The sequence below is a fragment of the Malaclemys terrapin genome, chromosome 21 (assembly GCF_027887155.1).
Source record: "Malaclemys terrapin pileata isolate rMalTer1 chromosome 21, rMalTer1.hap1, whole genome shotgun sequence".
In the NCBI taxonomy this organism is placed as follows: domain Eukaryota; kingdom Metazoa; phylum Chordata; order Testudines; family Emydidae; genus Malaclemys; species Malaclemys terrapin.
The window spans coordinates 6,879,022-6,890,387 of NC_071525.1; positions in this window are offsets into that span (position 1 = coordinate 6,879,022).

The window sequence follows — 11,366 nt, forward strand, 5'->3', positions numbered from 1 at the left end:
CCTGGGCATGATGCTGAGCTGCTGGTGACGGGTGCGTCCCGGGGGCGAGTGCAGCAGCTGATGGCTGGCTCTCCCTGCAACTGAAGCTTTGAGGTCCCTGTTACGTGAGGGCGGGAGCAGCTTTTCATTGGAGGATCTCCAAGCGCTTCACGCACAGTCAGTTGCCCCAGTGCGGTAGGTCCGTAGCAGCATCCCTGTTCCCCCTGGGAGGCTGTGCTGTCTAGAGGGAGGTACTGGAACCATTAGGGCTTAGGGTGAAATCGCTGTGGGGAGCAGAGTCCCCCACATCTGCTACCGGGGGGGTTTCTGCCCCTTCCTCTGCAGCATCTGGCGTTGGCCACTGTCCCAAGGCAGGACACTTGGTAGGGGGTCCTCAGTTCTCTTCCAGCCTCGTGATTCGTGTGCTCCAATGAACTGGGAGGCAGGACACCTGGGTTCTCTTCCCAGCTTTGCTGCTGGGTGATGGGCCCGTTGCTTCTCTTCTCTCTCTGCCTGCCTTTCCCTGCCACGTGTGAGCCCTTCAGAGCTGGTGCTCTCTTAGGAGGTATGTGAGCAGCACCTGGTGCAGCGGGGGCCTGAGCAATAGCAGATGGGGAAACTGAGGCACAGAGTTAAATGGTGGCTTTTTGCCCCCACAGCACCCATTTGATGAGAGCACGGGAGCCTGTGCCAAGCCGGGAACAGAATCCCAGTCTGCGATAACCCCCTGCCCCTGTGCTAACCAGTAAGCAGTGCCCCCTGCCTTGCCCTCCTTTCGAATGTGGGGTCATGCAGAGGTGGGCCTTTGGATTTACTGGGTGGGGAGAGAAACGAGCTCTCCTGCACATGCCACCCGTCGAAGGCTGGATTGTGCAACCCCAGGTCATGGTGGTGAATACTTCCTCACACGACTGTCCTCAGTAGCTGCTCACTGGCATGAGTAACGGTTGCACAACACTGCCCCTGGTAGGATGATACCCTTCCTCATCTGTGGCTGCTGATGGTGCACTTAAGTGCGAACGTGCCTTGCTCAATCGAGCCCCAGATAATGTCTGGTTTGGGAGCTAGCGAACAAAAGCCTGAATGAGTAATGGATCGGGGGGGGCAGCCTTCACTCTCCAGGCTGACTGGTGCATGGGTCTCTTGAACTAAGCAGGGTTAGGGTGGGACAGGACTTGCAGGGGAGACCTCAGAAACTCATGGGGCAGGTACTGTCCCTTTGTTGTGTTTGTACAGCACCTGGCACCAGGAGCTTGGAGACCCTACAATAATACAAATAAATCATCCTCCTCCTAACACGTCGTCCGTCCCAACAGGATCTTTAAGTCACTTCACAAACCACCGATGCAGCCAGTTCTGGGGTGGAACATGGGATGCTATATCCAACCTGCCGCGCAAGGGGAGACAAGGTGGAGGAGGGGAATATCTTTTACTGGACCAACTCCTGTTGGTGGGAGAGACAAGCTTAGGAGTGACACCACGCTCTTCTTCAGGTCTGGGGAAGGTACTTAGCCCTGGTCTACACTTGGGGGAGTCGACCTGAGATACGCAACTTGTCAGCGTATCTTAGGTCGACTTACCTGGCCGTGAGAATGGCGGCGAGTCGACCGCTGCCGCTCCCGTGTCGACTCCGCTTCCGCCTCTCGCGAGCTGGAGTTCCGGAGTCGACGGGGAGCGTGTTCAGGGATCGATTTATCCGCGTCTACACGAGACGCGATAAATCGATCCTCGATAGATCGATCACTACCTGCCGATCCTTGGTGTCATAGCCGAATGCAAGATGGAATGGATAGTTTAGCATAAGTAGTTAGCACATATCCTAAAGGACCATCCAAGGTAGAGTGGCCAGTTAACACCCCTGTAGTCATAGGAAAAAAGGGGGGTTAGTGGATTACAGATTGTTGTAATAAACCATAAATCCAGTGTCTGTTCAGTCCATGCTTTGTAGTGACTAGCAGAGTTATGGATTTAAGCTCTCAGGTTCGTCTTTTGAAAGAGTTGTGCAGATTTTCTTTGAGAGGTCGGATTTAGAGGGATAATTTTGTGACAACTGTTCACTCGCACCTGCTTTTCTTTTATCGTTTTCCCCCATGAGTTCATTCGAGAGCGCTGTGATTGTCTGGTTTCACCCCGATAGCTGTTTTGGGGCCATTTAGTGCACTGGATGAGGAACGCCACATGTTGTGATAGGCACGTGTGGGACCCATGGATCTTGACAGGTGTGTTTGGGGGGGGGGGGGATTGATTGATTGCTCATGGTGTCTGTGGAGATGTGTCTGCAGGTTTTGCATCTGTTCTAGCACCAGCTGTGGGTGAACACCTGCGAGGAAAGAGCCGCTCATGGATCTGTCGACAGTTACTCAGAATCAGTGTTGGGGTCTGTTCTGGTGCCCATCCCTGCAGTATCTGAGCACCTCAGTCTGTAATAGATTTATCTTCCCAGCCCCCCCGGTGGGGGAGGGCCATGCTGTTATCCCCATCGGGCAACTGAAGCACAGAGAGAGATGCCTGTGGTCGTGGCAGAACGGGGAACCGCATTCTAGACACATTCAGGTGGAAATGAGGGTAATTAACCTTGGGAACCACTTCCCGAGGGTTGTGGTGGATTCTCCATCAGTGTGTCAATGGAGATGGGAAAAGGATCTGCCCCAGTTCTAACAGGAATTAGGTGGGGGCAGGTCCCTGGCCTGGGGTCTGTAGGAGGTCAGACTAGACAATCACAATGCTCCCTTCTGGCCTTGGAGAAACCCCTCTGTCCTAGGCTCCCCACCACTAGGCCATGCTCCCACACCGGACCACCCCACTTGTAGAGTGGGAGGCTGCGGTTTTGTTTTTTAAAAGACCAAGCTGGGGCCTCTGGCTCCAGTGTGGCATTCGCTCCACACACGTGTTGGTTGCGACAGGGCCTGACCAATATTTCAACACACTGGATTTAAAAAAAAAAAAAAAAAGCAACAAAAAACCCTGTTTGAGTTCTTTCAAAATGCAGAGCTGAAGTCCTCCATGAGTCTCCTTAGTAACACCCCTGGCCAGTGTGCCTGCCAGTTTCCTGTAACCCTATCCCTACCTCCTGAGGTGCCCTGTTCTAGAGGGGGGTGTACAATGCTGCTTTGTAAAGCTTAGAACATCCGATAAGTTTGACTCACTTGCCAGGCCTGCCGTGACTCAACCAAAACCTCTGTTGAAAGCCCTCCGAGCAACCTGAGCTTATCTGTCCCCTGCGTGGAGTGCATCTTGACAAGAGTTTCTCACGGTGAATTGCCTTTCACCAGACACTGACGTACTGCGGTTGGCATCTTGATACCACTTGGCAACTTGACCGGTTGCAGTAACGGCGGTGCTGATGAGCTTGTGTTATGAAAGATACCAGGATGCTTTCCAAAACGGAGAGACCCCCACCCGAAAATGCAGCCACCTCTAGGGCGGAACGGGGTAGCTGTCTAACAGCGTGCAGCAACATTGGCAGCGAAGGACCCCGATTGAAAAATAGAGGGAGGCCGAGTGTAGGGAGCACCATTTGAATTGGGTGATTTATGAAGAGTGCCAGGGTTTTAATAACCTGGAGTGGTCAGCAACTAGGTTCTGGGCCTGGTTTTCATTTACACCACTGTGGCAGAGTACGGGGCCTTAATCTCATTGAGAATCAGACCAAATTCCATGCAGCCACTTAAAACTGAACCAGGCGGCCTGTCTCTTTTAGGTACACATGTGGCCCCCGTCACTGATGTGTTTATCCTCACAACCCCTCTGGCAGGCAGTGCCGTGCGATTATCCCTGTGGGGCAGGTGGGAAACTGAGGCATGGAGAGACTAAGCGGCTTGTCCAAAGTCACACAGGGAGAGGGAATTGGTTCCAGAACAGAGAATTAAACGTGGGTCTCCCACATTTTGGGCTAGTGCCCTAAGCACTGGCCCATCCTTCCCCCCCCTTTACTGCCTGTGCCACCTTGTAGCACTGCAGTCTGCTGAAAAACAGTTGTCCCATCCTTCCCCAGAGCTGGCTGCATTTCCATGGAGGATGGGAATCACTGGCTGGTTTGGAGTGACGGTTGAATTTGGCCCTGCGCTGTAGGGTGGAAAAGTTCAGGGTAGACCTGAGAAGTTCTAACTATCCTGTTTCGGGCCCCGCATTTCTCCCATTGTTTGTTGTGCTCGTGACGCCCCGCTTCTTCCTGGCAGGGAGCCGAGACACCCAAGGAACGGTCTCTCCTGCACTCGTTCCACGACAGCCCGTGGCAGACATACCATCGCTGTGAGCTTTCCCTCTGGCAGGAGGCCTGTGGAGGGAGCCTGGCAACCGGGTCTGGGGCGGGTTGTGTGTTAAAGCCGTTCGAGACTGGCCCGGGAGTCGTCACACAAGCCTTGCTCAGCCCCAGACTCTTGCACCGGCGCTCTCGGCTGGAGGGGTGCCGCTCATGCCACCCCAGTGCTTAGCCCTGGGGGAAAGTCCCCGTGGGCAACCTCGCTCCGTGGAGTGGGTACAGCACAGAGAAGGCCTGTCCCCGCTTTGCCCATCTTGTTAGATGAGTCAGTGTCGTTCCCCCACCACCACCATCTTGCAGATGGGCACAGCTGGGGCAGAGAGCTTAGAACACCCGGCCTCTAGTGCCCGGCTGCTTCTGCCCTGCTGGTGGAGAGCGGAGGTGGCTGTCCAGACAGTAGGGATGGATGCCACACGCTGGATTGGTGCCCGCCCCCATTTCCCCAGTAGACCCCTGAATCCCCGAACCACTTCGCCATCCGCTTTGCAAACTACTTTACCCAGCCCGGGCTCTATTCTACTGTCCATGATTGGCATAGTCCCTCACTCCTGCTTCGTGCCAGCCGGTTTAGTTGAGGGTAAACACGGATAACCCGGAGCTGACCCGCGTCTCAGTTGGAGAATATGGCGTTTAAGCGCGGCTCCTTTAAGGAGTGTTTGCTCGCTTCTGCTCCCCTGGGAGAAGCTGATCCCGGCTGTGCACCATCACTTCGGACAGGGCAGCAAGTGCCAAAAATGTGTTGTAATAGCACTGCCTGTTTCCCCCCCCTCCCCCATGGCATCTTCGCCTCAGCCCCTTTCCAAAGCAGGCCATCTCCGCACCCCCTTTGTGCCCACCAGGTCCCTGCCTGGCTGGGAACCGCAAAAAGGTTAATGGGACCACTGCCCCCCCTCCACTACATTGCTTAGGGCCAGGGGGGTCATTGATGGACGGGCACCCCATCGGGGCCTCTGGCAAATGCAGCCAGCTGGAGGTAAGTGTTATGATGGGGGTACAGAGGGGACAGCGAGCCCCAGCGAGAGGAAGTGACTGGCTCCAGTGAGTCAGGGGCAGAGCTGGGTTCCAGCCCAGTGCCTTCACCACACCCGTCCTCAAAGAGCAGCTAGTTTCAACAGGTATGACTGGTCTTGCCTGGCTTGGCAGCCCCCAGCCCCTAGTCCTAATCCCCGGAACTAGCCAGCCCCTGACGGAACAGGGTTTCCTCGACGGGGCTCGCAGGTCTGGCAATCGCTGCACATCCAGGCTGCGCTCCTCTGCCTGCGGGAATGAAAGAGGGGAAAACATTTCTGGAGCCAAGGCTGCTGGCTGGGCGTAACCTCCATTCCCACTGCCTTTCCCAGCTGGCTGGTTTGCCGTGAAGGCATGGGCTGGGAGTGCAGCCCTGCCACCTCCTTCCCGGCAGTTGCATTACAATTATAGAGCACTTGGAAAATAACTCTTCCCCTGAGCTAGACGGGTCCGAGCCAAATCCCTCTGTTACTCAGCCCCAACCATTTCCCATCTCCATCTCCGACAACACCTGTCCCTCTTTTCAGGGTAATGCTTGGCAGGAGCGGTCAGAACCCCACTTTCCAGATTCGGGGGGGAAGGGAAACTGAGGTACAAAGAAGAGGAAGTGATTGGTCCCCAGTCCAGTGGTGGAGCTGGAAATGCAGCCTGCGTCCTTCCCCCGGCACTCAGCCCAGACACCGCCCCAGGCTTTTCCAGCTGTGGGCTGTCCATTACCGGAGCCGCTCCGCTGAAGGCTGAGGGGGTGGTTTGGCTCATGGCTGACGGTTAAATGGGATTATAAAACCCAGCCGGTACTTTCCCAGGGTCGGCAGTCACTTCCCTCCCTGATGGAGAAATAATGGGTGACTCATGAGGGTCGTGCACCTTGTCATGTCCCCCCAGTTTGGGAGGAGGGAGCGCTTTGCATAGGTGGACCGACCCCACAAGGTGCAGGCTGATGGAGAACTAGGCCCTGAGAACCAGGCCCAATGGTTCTAGCTAAATCCTGCTCTGTGGCCTAGAGGAGCAGACCTCCCGGTGGTTCCAGGGGCTGCAGGATCCCCAAATCTCTTCTCCTGGTTGACACAGAACATTTCCTGCTTTCAGGGCTGCCCGAGGGAGGCAGTTTGGGAGGCCCCCTGTGTGAAAGGGCCCCCAGTCTGAGCAGCGTTCGCTCGTGGGGTCGCTGCACCGCTCGGGTTTGGCCCATCTTAGGAGGGGAGTGGCCAGGCCAAACCCGAGTGGGGCTGCGCGAAAGGCTGGGCGGCGTGGAATAGGGCTGCTTTCCCGGAAACCTTCTCCGAGTGTAGCCACAGAACCCACCTACTCTACGCTGATCTTTGCAAGAGGAACCCAGGGTCAGGGCGGTGCTCTGCGGGGCAGGGACAGTGTGTCTTTTGGTTCTGGTTGTACAGCGCCTAGCGCGTGGCCCATGTCTGGGATGCGAGGCAGTGGTGGAGTGAATAGGAGAGACAATCGGGCCCCCCTTCCTGGCCTATAGGTGTGTATGTGGCACCTTTTCGCATGGGGATGCAGAGCGAGCCACCTCGCGCTCTCCCGCCAGCGGTGACACCTACCTGGCGGGGCTGGGCCTGGTTCCCCGCTCCAGGCGTTGCAACCTGGTGCACGGGGCCAGGTGGTGCCGTGTCCCTGTGCATCAGGCCACTTAGATTTGGCCCGGCTTCCCCCTCTGTCATGGTGGAGGAGTGGCCAAAGCTGAGCGGCGCTATGACCGTGGCGCCAGGTTGACACTCCCGCAGCAGGGAGCTGCCAGGGGAGCGCAGGGCGGGGTCACTCGCCAGCCTCGCCCCACCCCCCAGGGCCAGGATTAAGGTTGCATTGCCTGGGTGGGTGGAGGATGGTCTGTGCCTTCTCGGGCATTGTCCTCCCATTTGCAAACTACCACGGCTGGGAGACATGACTCTAATACACCTAATAAATCACATGTGGAGGCACCACCACCCATGGGCACGTTAGTGACTGGCCCAGAGGGTTCAGATTTTAAAACCTTTGAAATCAACCAGATTCCACTGGGCCAGAGTAAATCCGGAGGTGCGCCCCGGCGTGCAGGGGCACGAGTGACTGGATTTACACCAGTGTAACTGACATCCGTGTCTGGGCTTTGTACCCTGTGCACGGGGATGGTAACAGGGAAATGTCCTGCACGGTTTATCGGCTCCGAGAATGAGCAGCTGAATAGAGATTCGGTCCTTCCAGGCAAGCATTTCATTGCAATTGGTCATGGTTTTATTACTGTCCGCATTAGCGCTTGGCCACCCAGCGGGTTAATCCAGATTCATGACTGTGCTTTAATTTCACACCCTCCCTTAATCTGAATTAACTGTCAAGTGTAGACAAGCTCTTCGGAGCACCTAGAGGCACCTGCTAAGATCAGGGCTCCATTGTGAGGGCTTGTCTGTGCAGCACCTGGCACAATCTAATTAGGCCAGGCGGACAAAGAGTGGGAGGGGAAGTGACTTGTCTCAGGTGGCCCAGCAGGTGAGTGGCAGAGTCTTCTGTGTCTCCACTATGCCGTAAACTCTGGGCCACCCTTTGTCCTCTGTCTCGCGCATGATTTTACAGGCCCAGGCCCACAAGCTAGGGCAGGCAGTCAAGGGCTTGGGGCGCTCAGGTATGTCAGGATCAGCCCCTACATCACCTTCTAGCCAGAGACTTCGGCTGCTTCTCCCAGGCCCTGATTCTCCACCTGCCCTGCTCCTGGAGGTGTCACTCACACCTGTGCCGCATGCGCATCGGACGCTCCCACCGGCCTGCGCGGAGGACACGGGGGTGAAATCCCAGCACCTCTGCCTGTGGTCGCGTTTTGCACGCTCTTTGCCCAGGTATCCGTGACTCCAGCTGGAATTGGGCACTGAGAATCCAACCTGCAGCTGCTCTGTGCTTGGCTGAGTTCCACGCTGTGAGATTTCGCTCCCCTCCCAGACGGGTCCGACGTGCCTGAACAAACCTTCGAACCCAGCACGCATCTTCTGAGCTCGTCATTTTGTTAGTTTTGCTTTGGAAAGACAGGAGGTATCCATCACTGAGGATAGCATGACAGTGGCCTTTTTGTAGCGCTCTCCATGTGCTGTTAATAATTCTGTAGTGTCCTTCATCCAAGGATCTCAAACCGCCCTTGCCATGTTTCCCTCTAGCTGGAGCACGGTCTAGGGGATAGAGCAATTTGGGTTCTCAGCTCTGGCAATGGCCTGCTCGGTGACCATGGGCAAGTCACTGCCTCGCTGTGTGCCTCAGTTTCCCCATCTGTGACCTCCTTTGTAAAGTGCTTTAAGATCTGATGATGTAAGAGCTAGATATTATTAAAGTAAGTGTGATTGTGATACCCACTTTCAGATCCCTTTGCACTGCCAGAGTAGTATAAAGGAGAATCAGGTTATGTTTGATTGCAAACGAGTAAAGTGCTTTGAGATCTACTGGTGGAAAGACCGAGGTAAGAACCAGGGATGATTATTTTATTAATGCTGGCCAATCATTTTAATTGCACGCATTGCAAACAATCCCAACAGCACTGTCTAGTTAGGCGAGTCAGCGTCACCATCGCTGGTTTGCAACTGGGGAAACTGAGGCCTGGAGTTGGGGAAGTGACTGGCGTCTGGATCCCATGCAGGAAGGCAGAGGAAGAACTGGCCTGCCTGGCTCGTAGTCTGGTAATGCTGCCATGATTCAGGTGAGAGGATCTGGCATCACAGCTGCTGTGACTAGCTTCAGCCGGGCATACCTGTGGGATGAGGTTTGAACCCGGGGCCACCTCCAGGGGTTTCCTCCAAACGCAATACAGAGGGTAAGTCTGAACTTCTGGATCCGCCACCTGCTTGCTGTCACCAAGCTGCTCTGTGCCTCAGTTTCCCCAACTGTTGAACAGGGATAACCATTATAAACAGAGCTGAGCTGTACTTGGTGTGAAGAAGCAATTGACATTCTGAGGAGTTCGTGGTGGAAAAAGGCTTAGGGTTAGAGCTTGGGCTGGGGACTTGCGTTCTATTCCTGGCTCGGCCACCGACTTACTGAGTGATCGTGAAAGAATCTCTTCCCTGTTCTGTGCCTCAGTTTCCCCACCTGTAACATGGAGGGTGAAGAGCGTTGTGTGTTGGGCGTAACAGCTCCAGTCATGGACCAGGACTCCATTGTTGTGCTAGCCACTGTACAGACACAGAGCCACCCGGGGACCATTCAGTGCATGTTTCGTAAGGCCCTGTCTCTTCCTGGGTGGATGTACAGCTCCTGGCACATTGAGGCTTCCAAACGCGAATCATGGGAGGGCCAGCCGGATTCCTTTCCCTTTGCCGTGCCCCGTAGTCCAGCAATGCTGGAGCCTTTGGTTGTTGCTGGGCCACCTTGGTTTTTCTGCGCTCACTTTATCCAGCTGGGGGTTATTTGCATTTAGACTTGCGGGAGCCTGCGACCAGCCAGTCCAGCCGGAAGCAATTTATTTATGAAATTCCTGAGGTGGGAGCAGGAAGCGCGGGCAGGTTGTGGAGCTGCTGTTTGAGCTAAGGGGCACGGAGATATTTAGCAGGTGACAATGCAAACCGCAGCCCAAGAGGGGGGAACCTGGAGTGAGTGGGGCCAGATAAGTATCTGAGAGAGTGACCGCATCGCGGCACAGGGAGGACTAAAGTATTTAGACACCTCACAGAATTTACAAACGCCCCACAGTTGGGTGCCTGACTCCCCTTGACTATCAAAGGGAGTTGGGCACCTTGTAAATCCACTAGGCACCTTAGTACCCAAGGGGGGCCGTTCGTTCTGATGCTTTGCACTTAGGACACTGGAGAAGCTGGAGGCAGGCAGAGATGAAGGGAGGCCGGGGGGGGGGTTGTAGGGCAGACTTGCTCCACAGTCACCCTGCAGCAGCAGCTCTTGTCCCCGGGGAACTGGGCCCGGCTCCCTGCTCCAGCCGTTGTGACCTGGCACGGGGGGAGTCACAGCCACACTTAGGTTTGGCTCGGCTGCCCCTCCATGACAGAGGTCACCAGGTCACAACTCCACTTGGTTTGGGGGGCCCTCTCAAATGGGAGGGGGGAGCAAAGGCCCCCACCCACCAGGTGTCCCAGGCAGTTAGTGATGGGGAAAGTCTTGTGGCTAGAGCACTGGACTGAGACTCAGGAGACCTGGGCTCTGTTCCCAGCTCTGCCACTGACTGACTGTGTGGCCGTAGGAAAGTCACAACCCTGCTCTGTGCCTCAGTTTCCCCACCTGTATAATGGGGAATGACGGTCCTTATTTGTCCTGTGGTAGCCCCGTCAGAGCCTTGGTCGTGGCCTGGGACCCGCTACTGTGCCAGGCACTGAACAAACGCAGAAACCCAAGGGGCTCATTTAACTCCTCTTTCCGAAGACCCGGCCTCTTCCTATTGATTCCAATCCACCCTTGGGTGCCTTTGTGGAAGGGGTGTTTGGATAAACACAAGTGACTTGGCTCAGTACGGGGGTTGGGGGAACTCTGGCTTCTGCTGGGCAGGAGTCAGACCATATGATCTAATGGGCCCTTCTGACCATAAACTCTGAAGAGGCCTCAGTTGTTGTAAACTCTTTGGGGCAGGCCGCAGGGACTGTCATTTTGTTCTGTGTCCGTCCTGCACCTTGCACCAGGGGGTCCTGGGGCCGTCACTGTGGCTGGCAGGTGGGATCGTAATGCACAGAACAGGTGACACTGTCTGAGGAATGAGGATCATGAAGCTTGGCCGAATTCAAATGTTTATTTTTTAGAATTTCAACGGCTACTATCAAGATTCATTTTTAACCCTTTTCTTGTAGGTTTTTATCAGTTTAAATTTTCACCGTTGCAGGAAATTTGTGGGGGCGATGGGGGGGGGGTCAGGCTATCCTGTAATGACAGTGAACGCTTTATAAACTGTTAACAGAGCTTGACAACCTCCCCGGGCAAAACGGTTACAGTAAATATCTGTAAATCCACCCGTCGTGCCTGTCTTTACCGTTCATCCGCTGGCCCATTGGTAAGAACCCTAATGCAAAAATCGAAGCCGCTGGGCTTTGACTGGTAAGTTCACAAACAGCATTTTTCTTACTTTGCCTGTCACTTGTTATCCATGGAAACGTGGGTTTGTGTGTGCGGCGAAATCCGTCTTTACCGACATTTACCGTAAAAAACCAAA